At 36.9% G+C, this 13,616-nt stretch overlaps 1 pseudogene; it reads right to left on the bottom strand.

The window, feature by feature from the left end:
- Positions 1–1,691: 1,691 nt before the first annotated feature.
- Positions 1,692–3,785, bottom strand: LOC125776242 (uncharacterized; annotated as a pseudogene).
- Between the last annotated feature and the right edge of the window lie 9,831 nt (positions 3,786–13,616).

Raw genomic sequence — 13,616 nt, 5'->3', positions numbered from 1 at the left:
CTTTGTAGAACGATGATTTATCCTTCATGAAACAGTGTATTTTTCGAAACACTAAAATTTGTTTTCTATTGTAACAAAATTAGAAGAGCAGGCTTGTTCATTGTGTTGCGCCATTTCAGATCATGAGTATGGAGAAGGGTTCGGATAGTTTCGTGTAATACGAGTATATCTAAACCTTTTGCCATTAATTTTGCTTGTCCTTGCCGCAGTGTTAAAGCAGGATTCCGCGAGAACAGATTCAAAATTATTTTTTCATCTTTTTTGTTCACTTTTCCTATCGAACCCTGTTCTGGTGTGTTCAAAAAGTATCGCGAATTTTGTGTTTTTTCACAAATTATTTATTTATTCATGAATATCTATTTTGTCCCCTTCAAAGTAATCCCCATGAGATATTATACACTTGTGCCAACGGTTTTTCCAATTTTCGAAGCACTTCAAAAAATCATTTTTTTTATCTTCTTCAGCTCCTCCTTCGATGCCGTCTTTATCTCGTCAAGAGAAGTGTAACGTCGTCCTTTCATGGGCCTCTTCAGTTTAGGGAACAAGAAAAAGTCACAGGGGGCCAGATCTGGGGAATACGGTGGCTGCGGCATCATTAGTGTGTTGTTTTTGGCCAAAAAGTCGCGCACAAGCAACGATGTGTGTGAGCAGGGGCGTTATCGTGGTGCAAAAGCCAATTTTTGTTCTTCCACAAATCCGGGCGTTTCTGGCGGATTGCTTCGCGCAAATTGATGATTAATGTTCCTTATTGACCGTTCTTCCCTGTGGCAAGAACTCATGATACACCACGGCCCTGCAATCGAAGAAAACTGTCAGTTACGATTCGCGATACTTTTTGAACACACCTCGTATATCGCTGTATCCACTTCTGTACAAATGCCTTCGACTTTCTTTGGGACCTTTCGGGTGGATGGAAAGGAACACAGCTTCGTAGCACTCACCGCGTTTAACGTGATTCTCTTTCAAAAGATCAACGACAACTGAACCTTTGTTGACAATGCATCAAGAGCAAAGCTTCCCTCTATCGGACTTTGCCGAAGAAACCATACCTCTAAAACGAATTTTGATGTCCCCCAAAATCCCACTTTGACCCATTTAGAGTGCTCTAATCGAGTCCAAATGTATGACCGACCCCCACTAACTTTCGACAGCCGATCCACCCTTACCAGTGGCACACCCCCTGGAACTCCCCTGGGGGGTTCCCCAATACAATCATTTCAAAAAATCACCTTTTTTGGCCTTTACATGAAAAAATCAACTAAATGGCTATGTTTTTTCTTTATTTTTATTTATTTATTTATAATATTAATAATTTTTTCTCTTAAGAAATTTATTTAGTTAGAATATATGTAAATGAAAAAATTAATTTAAGTGAGTTATAGAAAAGAAACTAAAAAAATTATTGTTTGAAGTCTTTTTTACTTTCAAGTCAGGGCAATTTCGCACGGTTCTCTAATGTCGTCGCCATAACAGCCTCTACATTTTCCGGTATAACCCGTTTGGAAACGCTAGCTAGCAATTGAACATGTCGTTCCGTTCCTTGTATGTGTGATGGAATTTTTGGCTCATTAAACGGTGGATCATCTTGATTTAAATATACTTTCAATGTATCGTACGGAATTCTTCGCGTGAGTGGTGGTTCAAATACGATATTTATATCATTCAAATTGATCATTTCCGTTTAACTAAGTTCCATTGGCTCGTCAACATCGGTTCGATAGCGTAGAATTTTCTTGATGGCACAGTCGCGCTTTTCTTTCCTATCATCAAACAACATTGATAACAAGATATTTTCCGAATGCGCATAATATGAATTATCTTTAATTACTTGATTGACAATTTTGCGTAAACGAGGTTCTAGAAATCGTGACCAACCAATGAACTTGAAAAATAATGCACTGCCGTACACGACAGAGCTGTAATATTTGATATTGAAGTACATTGGCACATAACATTTAATTATAAATTCAGCATGGTTTGATGTTAGCCAGATCCACCGGAACCACGCCGCTAGAAATTGCATGGGCCATGTCGTATAAGTACTTCGAATCGGTGGAAAATTCTTTTTTTTCTGGAGCAGGGGGCATATTTTGCAACTCAATTTTCTGGAAGCCGTCCACCACCTAAAAATATATAATAATAAAATAATTAAAAATGGTTGACAATTATAATAAATGAGTGATAGCAATAACTTACCGGAAGAGTTTCACAAGTTTCGATTTGACGGCTCAGTTTTCCGGTTGCCGATCTTGGTCCAGTGCTGGTTGATTTATCCAAAGCTTCAAACAAATGCCGAAACGGAAGTTCGTTGAAGTGTAGAAGGCAAACAAACCAATGCAATGATCTTTTTAACAGCAATTCGAATCGTCGTATAATTCCACCGTATGGCCCAGTGTTTGTTGGCTCATCGTCAGTGCATATTCCAATTAATGTATCCAGTGATATATTTTTATCGTTGAAAAAACCATTTCATTTGGTTGTTTTGTATTCAGCGGTTTCATGTTCCAGTCTTACGTAACCAATCAATTCAGAATTGGGTTCTCTCAAAATAACAAGATGAGGTTCTTTTACCATCCTAGTATGATACTTCTCATCAATTTTATCTATCGTTAAAGTATCATCTTTTCTGCCATCGAATGAAAACGCTAACAAATTGGTATCATCTAACCGTTTGCGAAGCACTTCTTGTCTGCATTTCTCTTTTTCTCTGCGAACTTTCGATTTATCCATGATGAGAGGTTTCCCATGCTTATCTTTAATTTTAAAATCTTGCAAAAGAGCGGTTCCCAATGCTGATGCTACTCTGTCAGGCACACCAAATCTGTCACATACCAAGGCAAAGTTAAAACAATCGTATCTCTCTGTGTATTGTGAACTTGTGCTTCTATCCATATCTTCTTGAACCGGTGGCGGTGCGTATGTTGAATCATCGGGATCTTGGTATGTTGGCATTGATGACATAGACGTTGCTCCTTGCTCTTCAGTTTCCATCATAAATGCATTCATTGTTAGTCTTCTCTGATTATGTTGATCGTGCATGAACTCTTTGAGGCGTTCGGGAACCCAGCCGCATGCACATGGAGCTGCCTTCAAATCGCATTTACATGTTCCAATGTAAAAAATTGTTTCCAGAGATTTTACATACTCTGTAAATTGTTGGGTGTTGTTTCTTCTCTTGATTTGCTCTTGATACTTGTCAAGCAATTTATTCAATTTATTACATACACTTTTTTTCAGCATTATTTCCATACCAAGTTTTTCCCAAATTCCAATCAACTTATCTTGTACTTGAATAGTGAATGATTTATGGGAAAACTTTTTTTGTTCTGTTTTAGCACAATAATATCTCAAGATATCCAGATGGGTTGGTAAATTAAGATCAGTCAAATCAGTAGACACACCAAAAACAGTAACATCATGCTTGGGTATATGACTCATTGGGTTTTCGATAGTTGTTGATGTAGTTGCTTCATCTTGCGGTGTAGAGGATGGTGGATTCATTGTAAACTTTTTGATTTGGAATGGTCACTTCACTTATTATTTTTTTTGAAATACCATAGTGGTTATTGCTTTAGTTCTCCTCACTTTCAGAGGTAATAAGAATGAAATGGTAATTTCAATTTTATTTCAAAATTTGCCCCTACCCAAAAGTTCGACCCAAATTGGGGGACATCAGAATTCGTTTCAGAGGTATGGTTCCTTCGGCAAAGTTTCTTATTTTGATCCCTAGAATATGATTTTCATAGAGCAATGGGCGATTTTTTTGCCTCCCCACAAATCGACCCGGCCTAGTACTCGTATATATGTATTAGGTTGTCAAATATCTCCCTTCCCTTTTAGTCTTTTGAATTTCGCGGCGATGTACTAGTATAAAGCTCTAAATTGTTCGTATCTGGCAATACTATACATCTTTAAAAGGTTAGTTTGGATATTGCGTTCAACAGTTATAGACGTATAAACATGGAGTTCACTAACGCCGAAATTCGCACTATTTTAAAGTTTTCCTTCGATAAATGCAAATCCTATAGAGAAACGTTCCGTAAGATTAGTGCTGTTTTGGGATAGAGTACCACCACTATCACTTCGAACTGCAGAGGAATGGTTTCGACGATTCAGAACGGGTGAAAAGGGTTAAGCCAGCCAGAAGACCTGTGCTGTGTGCTGGGTGCCGCATGATTTGACGCAAAAAAACCTTCTGGACTGAGGCGTTGAGCCTGCGATTTGCTGCTGAAACGGAACGAACTCGACCTCGAAGCGGATGGTGACCGGCGACGAAAAATGGACCACATACGACAATATCAAGCGAAAACGGTCGTAGTCGAAGGCCGGTGACTCTTAACAAACAGTGGCCAAGCCGGGATTGACGGCCAGGAAGGATTTGCTGTGTGTTTGGTGGGATTGGAAGGGAATCGTCCACTATGAGCTGCTCCCCTATGGCCAGACGCTTAATTCTATCATCTACTGCGAACAACTGGACCGCTTGAAGCAGGCGACCGATCAGAAGCGTTCAAAATTGACCAACCGGAGGGGTGTAGTGTTCCACCAGGACAACGCCAGACCACACACTTTGTTGATCTATCCTCAGAAGCTACGAGAGCTCGGAAGCTCTTGTCAGTGTAAAGTTGAACCCAAAAGAGGCTAGTGAAAAGTGGTTGTGCGTGTTCTTCGCAAATAAGGAGAGGGGCTTCTACAAGGGGGTATTATGAAGTTGTCCTCTTGCTGGAAGCAGATTATCGAACGAAACGGCGCATATTTGAACTAAATTCGATCACTGTAACACTTTTTATAAAGCATTGTAACAAAGCGGAGGGGAGATATTTGACAACCTAATGTATATATTTGTTCAAAGGTTAAGAAGGGCAGAGTTTTTTCTTAGACGCCATCTCTCGGTCAGGAAAAGAATTTTTCTTCACATTGACTTCAGGTGCGGAATATGAATTAATTTCATCTTAGGTTTCAACCACAAATCTGCTCAAATATAATTGAGGAACCAACGCGAGTATTTATAGGGCGGGAAAGTGGGTATCACTTTCAACAGCTATCTGAATGCTCGCTCGAGAGAACCAAACGGGCAGCAGAATACAACAAACACACGCATGGTTAAATATCTGGATGTTGTGGCAGTGGCAGCGCAGAAGAGCGACAGCAAGCTTGTGTAGGTATATACTTATATGTTAGATATTGGCCAAATTCGCTACAATGACGAACACACACTAACCTAAAGACCCACATATTGTGGTGTAACGCGCCGCGATGGCAACCATGGCAGCCAAACAAACGAGCGCAACAGTCGCAGGCAGCCGGCTTTGGTGGAACCGCATCAACAACAGTACTTTGGAGACATTCAACGGAAACAGTTGTTTGCGAACGAAAGAAACGTGACAGTGGAATAATCTTCGTCGTTGAACACGCACATGAAGGGGATCTTGACTCGTAAATTTGCGAACGCGAGTGTGTGAAAGCATGAATTAGTGCTTTTGAAAATCAATTAACAGCTGCTTATTGAAAGCCACAATCCCATTTAATTACGGTGTAAGAGATTGCAATCAGTTAAAACTAATTCCCATTTGGCAATAAATGTTTGGAAAAAGAACGAGTTTATAGCAAATGATACGGTTCTAAAAGACCACTAAATTATTTACTCAGATTGTGATCAATAGTCCAGTGTTTTAAAAATACAGTTGAACACTTTTAGGTGTTTTTTTTTTTTAATTTGCTAATGGTGTTCAATGAATATATGCATGTGAATGACGGAGTGATGTACCTAAGTGTGCTTAATTAATTTTTAAGAATTTAATAGTAATCATCTCAGATCCAGAACCAAATGCAATGTGTGGATAAATATACATATTTGCCGTGAACATAAATCGATCGATATGAAACTGTAAGTATTATATCTGGCAATTTGTTTATAAGTTATTACACACAGAAAAAAATAGTTTGCTTCACCACGATGTTTAAATTTTTACTTTAGTCGTCTGCATGAATCTAGGAGTGCACAATTTTGCCTCAAATGAAAATTTCGTTTTATTGGGAAAGGACGTGATTGAGATGGGATTACACCCATTTTGAACTGTGTAATAAATGTGAAATAAACGCGAAGTCATTTATCAAATTTGATTTAAATCAATTGAATTAGTTGTGAGATGTGAAATTTGATCCGAAAGATGCCAGTGGCTTTGTGAATTTTTTAAAGCATTATACCATACACTATGTTTCAGCATTTTTTTAATGGTTACAATTTCACGTTATACTGCTTCGAGCACCACCAACACCAATTTTTGGGCACACAAATCAGATATCTACAAGTATCTCTAGCCAGAGATAATTTGGATATACAAACTGCCGCTAAATGACGTTTTGTTTTGAAAATAAATTTGAAAAGCAAAAAGGAAATACTACAATACAGCTGAGAATATTCATAAAGAATTCTTAAAAAATGTGTATCGATGATGTTGCCAACTGACTTTCCGAAGCTAAGTCATTGCACATAATTTGCTGAGAAGTGCTTGTACATCTTTTCAAATTTTATTGCAGAATTTAATTTCACTTTCTTATGCCTAGTACGAGTATCAGGGTCCATCTGTTTAAAATATTTCAAAATGTGTTCACTAGTCTAATTCGTCACAATGTTACTTGTTTAATGTTCGGTCTTTCTTTGATATTTTGCGGTGCTTTTGTTTTTGTCGGGTCTTAATCCGCTGCGAGCCGCTTGATCATGTCGGAAAGTCACTCGGTCGTTTGAAATCTCCAAATCACCTGGTGAGTGTTGAATACCTTTCATTTGTGCAATTACTTAAATACACTTGGGAAACTAATTTTGTATGGGACTGGGAGCTTAGGCAACTACAGCTGCGTGCAAACATTTATGAACGTGTTTATTATTTCGCGTCACAATGTTCATTGTAGGTTATTGCATTTCCAAAAGAATTTCGTGTTCTACACGTTTTCTATAAAAATATTCGAACACACGTTTGTATGTTTGTAAATCGCAGTAAGAACATTAAATTGCAACTAAATTTTATACTCAGCCGTCTATATATAGAGCAGTGTTTATACTCGTAACCTGGAAGCTAGCGTCGTGGAAGACACACACGCACTCACACAGACCTATGACATATTGATGAACATCTGTGTTCTATTGGCTGTAAATTGTTGCTGAAATGTTTAAATTCATTATTCGTGTTTTTTAATAAATATCTATATACACATACATAAATAATTGGCAAATATTTTCGTAAAATATTGTGAGTAGGTGAAAATTTGTAGAACTAAAGAGTCATGAGATTTATGCATTCAATTAACGGATAGCTGCAGGAAATATGAATTTCCTAAAACTGTGCGTAGTAAAAGCTTGCAGGTAGGCGCGGGTGAGTGGGTATATATACTTATATACGTATGTATATGTATATATATATGTAACTATAACGGTTTTTATGTGCGTCTAAAACACATAGACACGTACGCAATTTTGTTTATTGGAGCTTGACGGCTTTTACATTTTATGTCATCATTTGCCTTAACGGAAGATTAAATACGATTGTTTGGGCAATTAAATCGCTCTGATATACCAATTAGTTGTTCAGCAGAATCTTAAAGACCACGAATTCGTGTACGTATAGTGACATAAATATTTACAGAAACCATACACTATTTCTTAAACTTTAGCGCGAGACTTACGGTCTCGCTAAATATACAATGCTGATAGCAGAAGGGTAAGGCAAAGGTGCGGTAATATCGTCCCAGCAAATAAAGATCTTAATTAATGAAACACCACTGGCTCTTCTCTCGAGGGACATCTTTGCCAAAAGGGTCACCTTCACGCAGCACTTTAAAGTTCCCTCTGCAAAATGGAGTAAGCACGCTTGACCTAAGGGATAGCACTATTAAGTGAAGGCTCGAAAACATTGGAAGGCATCGATGCAGGTGTCGCTGGAAGCATATAAAACCTTCCACATTTAACGGCTTGCGATAATTTTCAAAGCAGAAGTCTTTGTCAACGCAACTATCACATGGAAAGTAGAGCCATAGTCAGCGATAGTCCAGCGACAACTAAAGTGATCTCAGCTGATGATTATACTAGTATTACTATTGGACTGCCTGGAACGCCAGAGTAGCATATCAGTTCGCAATCAAGTGCACCTCATCTGGATGCCAGGTCACCCCATGGACGCCTGAAATGAACTGCCTGATGAGCTTCCCGCTCTGCAGTTATTCGAGGATTTCGGTGGTGCCAAGCAAAGTTGCTATTGAGTGGTTACAACCTCACTAGGTTTAAAAGCGAAATCAATCTATCAAGAGACAAATTCTGGTTACTTATGGCATACTGTGCTGTGATTCGTCGTTACATAAGGGAAGTCACAATGAACCTTAGGTTGCAATGCAAGCCTCATTTTATGTCTATCTGTTTTCTATCTAGCACGGTCTATCTCAAAGTAGACATTCGTATAGATAGCTTGAGTCAATATCACTTGGAATTCGTTTGGCTCTACTAGTTTCATCTATTTCCAATATCAAACGAGTAGTGAAAGGCTTAACGCATTTTAAGTAGCTTTCGAATGGCTATCAATGCAATATACATATGTATGAGAGAATGTCCTATTTTGGCTTGGAAACCACGACACTCTTGAGAAACAATTGCTACTACCCATATTTCAGCCCTAGGGCTCTTCTAGTGTTATGAACTCTCGGCAGTTTGGCACATACATATGTTCATACAAGTATATCTATAAGACATACATAGTCATTAATGAATATGCTAGAATATTGGTCTCATATGTACAGCCAGTATATGAGTATCATACCTACATATTCACCACCCCCATAAAGAACATTATTTTTTATCAAACCTTCCAAAATTTAGAGCATATGTATTTTGTCCTCAAAAGGTGATAGTCGTGGTTAGTTGGCAGGTTTCCCATCATTAAATACAGTCACGTCATTCCTAATGTATAATGCGATATAAGCAACTTGCTTTTATTAGAGACCTGGAAATAACTATTAAATAAATTAGTCTAAAATAATGCTCAGCGGACGATTTGCCTAGCCCTTAGGCGATGGCAGTGGCTTTTCTCAGGCAGAGAATAATTTGTGGACAGCAGAGGTCATTGTTGTTGTGACCTACCGATTTTCGAAAATGCCTTTAATGAGTGAAGCAAATTTGCTTGTCGACGTAAGAGCTTTCTCCTGATGCTCACAATTATACGAGTATCAAGATTGTGGGATCAGAAGTGTGCCTATAAATACCATTAAGTATTGGAGAGCAATAAAATCGGGATATTTTGTGGGGTAAATGCAATTAATAACATGCAGATACGACTTTATTGTACAGAGAGCACAAACTTTTAAGACGGTATATAAAAGTCAAAACACTTTGCAGAGAAAACATTATCCTTTTTTATTTGATTAGTTTTGTTTAATTTGTCGCTTAACAACAATTTTTAAATAAGATTTTAAATTCATCATAGAAGGGATCTGCCAGCCTTTTTAAGGTGAAAGAAAGCTTTACAATCCTAAAAAAAAATATAATTGGGTCTCACAAAAACTAGTTCGCTTATATACAGACGGACGGACATGGTTAAATCGACTCAGCTTGGCACGTTGATCATTTAAATACATGTATGTATAGTTTATGGGGCCTCCAACATTTCCTTTTGGGTGTTACAAACATAATATATTCTGTTCAAGGCGTAAAAGTACTTATTCTTATTAAGATAGGATAGATATGATATAGGGCTAACCAGTCTTCATAACCTAATTATACATATACTTACCGTTTTAGACAATCTACTTGCTTACTCACTGCAACCTGAAGTCTTTTAAATTTTCAATGAAATTCGAAGTACTTTCTTTCTTCAAGAATCTTCAAGAAATAGACCGTGCATAAATTGTTGCAAGAAATATATAGTTTCCGACAAACCCTTTCACAAATGTTCTACAAATATTTTTGATAAATTTCGAGACATTAAATAATGTTTAAACACAAGAAAATGTCTCAAAAAAAATTGTGAACTTTTTAAAGTCAATCTTTAATCCTAATTTTTTCGTAAAAATTTAACAAGTTCCCCATTTTAAGTAGATGGAGATCTAGTATTTAATTTTGTTTCAGATTTCACGATTTTCCAGAACGCTTCTAGCCTTTTTGTATGAATTAATTTTATAACTGTTTCAATAAAACTTGAAACTAATAAATTTGATTCATTTTTCCTTACTATTAGAATACAAAGATTTGCAAATTTTGGCATTTTCAAGGATATAGACTGACCAAACCTCTTAAGTAGCTGCCTCTACTGGATGAAGCAAAATTAAAATTTCTGTTTTCCATTACCTATTTGGGGCCTAATATTGTTGGCGTAAACTTCGCATATCCTAAAAAATTAGGCATAGAAATTAAGCCTGAAAAGCTTGTACACAATCAACGTCCCCTTGCTTTGACACTAGACGGTCAGAGCAATTTTATTGCAGAAGCTAAATATACTTGGGGTACTCACAACCTGTCATAAGCATCGTAAAATCATAAATTTTTGTACTAGTTTAAAAAAATTGTTGTTGAATTGCATACTAAAATAAGTTTATGCAAATACAACTCTGAACGCTATGTTTTCAGATCGTTCTAACTTTTAACTTTATCCATCGACTGTTTCGGTTCGTTTGAAAAGATATGGCTCAATGATTGTTCTGGCACAAACGGCGGACAAGCGGTCGTTCTCAGTCATGTAATGGCGAATTTCACGAACCTGTAATGAATGGTCTGTACGCCACTTTGATTCTCCACTTTACAGTGCGAAAATTGTCGAAGTTGGATAGATGACAGTGACCAATAAACTATAAGTAAAATAAGTAAAGTAGTAAATTCTTATAAGGATCTATTCAAAACTGCACTATGACATTATTATTAAGATAACGTTCTTAGAAGAAATTTGTACCGATTTGTACCCGCCTGCAGCCATTCTCCATTGAACATTGTTTAACGAAGATTCAAAATCAGAAATACGTCAATAATTGCCTTTCAAATGTGGCAACATTTCATTCTTATTTTTCTTCTTCTTAGATGAAGGGCGGTTCCTTGTTCATGAATATTAGTCTTCGTCCTTCAGGATATCACTTACGTTGGGGCCCCCATTTGTTTGAAGCGTTGTCTTGCTAGTGCAGGAGAAGTGCATAACAGATACTTTGCTGTTTCTATGCGTTTTGTTTTTGATATTTTATTTAGTCAGCTCGATCTGTAAGCCGCATTTTGCAGGCGGCTGTCACTACCAGACGTTGACTTCTTATTTTTCCCTGACCTTTTTCTGTCATTTTTGTGTATTTTTGCCCTAGGAATGGCACATTTCTTAGAATGTCAGGTGAAATCTTTCCCATGTGTCCAGTTTGTGCTGAAATTTTCTTGAAGTAAGACACAAAGTTTGCTCGTTACATTTTTGAAAACTAAGAAATTCATTTTTATGTACTAAATCAAGCTAATTATAGAAGCTTTGAGCTTTTGAAAATAAAAAACTACTCAAAAATTCTTTACCAAACTAATCTTAAATAATTTCAGTGAGACGAAAAATATAAATGAGAATTGTTTAAAAACTCCCACAGTCACTCCAACAACCCACACCATCTACATGTTTTCAGAGTAACTCTCATAATCGTTTCTGCCAGCAATAACACAAATGTTCAGACTATTGTTGCCCTCATTACGCATCAATGTAACACCTCGATCCTGCGCGCGGGGCTTCAATTGAAATGTGTTTAGTAAAACTTTTTAATAGCCAATAAAATAGAAGCTAAAGCGCCCCAAGTGATTGCCGTAAAATGTGTAAAGATACTCATAAAAGCGCATAACTACACACGTCCGCGAAGGCTAGATATGAAATGTCATGAAGGAATCAATTTCTTTGCCGGAAGCACTTGAGTATTCTCCGAACAATATTTTGTGCTGAGACCAAACAACAAATATTTGTGCTTTTATTAGACTTGTCTAAGAACTTAAAATGCAATTTCATCAATTTAGGTTACGACCTACGAACGGGAAACATCCATTGGCGCGCAGCAAAAGCGTAACAGAAAGCAAACAAAAACATCAACAAATATGGCATTAATAGTGGGAAAATATAATAAATGGGAAAATTTGCAATACAAAGTGCTCAAGTTTGAAGAGATCAAAATTGTAAAATTTATTTACGGAACAGCAGCCAGCGGCACAAACATAGCCATCTGAAATGGATGGAACTATATAGTAATGCCAGATGTCAAAGTGCTGCTTAATTGGGTTATTTCGCCTCTAAATTTATGTTGATCGCACAATTTGCGCACTTAATGCCGATTTTTTCAATGTCATAATATTAACGTACTGATGAATTATGCCTTTCGCCTTTCGAATGAACCCGTATACAATAGTACTTGTAGATGGGTGCAATGGACTTTGAAAGCCGTGAACTGTTGTTGAGAGATCGAGAGATATAGCCTTGTTATTAACTCAGTGCGGGTGCGCGTCGGGTTAAATCCATGTTGCTGTGTTTGATATCATTTTAAATAAAATTGCGTAATTTATTTTTTGTTTTCGAACTACAATTTCAAGACCACTCACAAGGGTAGTTTCTTAGGTTAATAACTTTTCAGTTTAATACTAAAAATATGTTTTTTTTATTTTTTATTTTGGCTGTAACCGATTTAAGCGAGCGCATCCTTTCATGGTTAGCGGTATCTGGAAGCACCAATGATGATTATTTGAAGGCAAAAAAGTTTCATAATGGAACTGTTTACCCAAATCCCTTATGTTTCCATTATTTAACTAATCCAGAGAAATAATTCAATCTCTAGGTCAGTAGAACTCATATTTGGCATAAATGAGTCCTTTGCCATAACCTCTTAAATCATTTGATGCTCCTCATCATTTAGTGAGCCTTTAGTGTAACGACTACTCCTTGTTTCTGACTCGAAATTTCTCTCAAAAAGTAATATTAAATATAAGTCCAGCTAGAAGTCTATATTAACTCTAAGAACGAAAAAGCAAACCTTGATCTATTCCTGTTTCTTTCAGAGGACTCGACGACTCGACCACGATAAGCGCCAACAAATCACAAAAAAATATATGTATAATGTAAAATCCGAAAAATACTTATAAGTTTTCAAGCCAATTCTTTCATGCATTACAGCACCGAATCATTTAGATATTTTCAAACATACTTCAACTTGATATAAAATTATTTTCATGTTCTACACCCTCTACTCTGGCTTCTCTTATACTACCAAAAATTTAGTATCCTGCCTTAGCAAAATCAAATCTACTCTTTCTTTCCATTGGTGTCCTTTAAATATATATATGGATTTATTAAATAAGAAGCTTAAAATCGGAAATGACTATCTGTCGCATTTATCACATGCAACTCGTCCTTCCTTGAAGGTGAAACTCGAAGTTTAAGTGAGCAAAGTTGTAATTAATTTGGTGGTGCAAGCAATTGCGCTCGGCTATGATTTTGTTGATAGTAACTGCTTTATCAACAACTTTCGCTGGGGGCCGATAGTGATGTCGAAAATATTCATGATTTTTGTAATCAAAATGCCAACTAGGCAAACAGAATATGCAGCAGGTGAATACGATAACCGCTTCGGCGATGTTCCACTCTATT

The sequence above is a fragment of the Bactrocera dorsalis genome, chromosome 2, assembly GCF_023373825.1.
Source record: "Bactrocera dorsalis isolate Fly_Bdor chromosome 2, ASM2337382v1, whole genome shotgun sequence".
Taxonomy (NCBI): Eukaryota; Metazoa; Arthropoda; class Insecta; order Diptera; family Tephritidae; genus Bactrocera; species Bactrocera dorsalis.
This window is presented reverse-complemented; position numbering and strand designations above follow the sequence as displayed.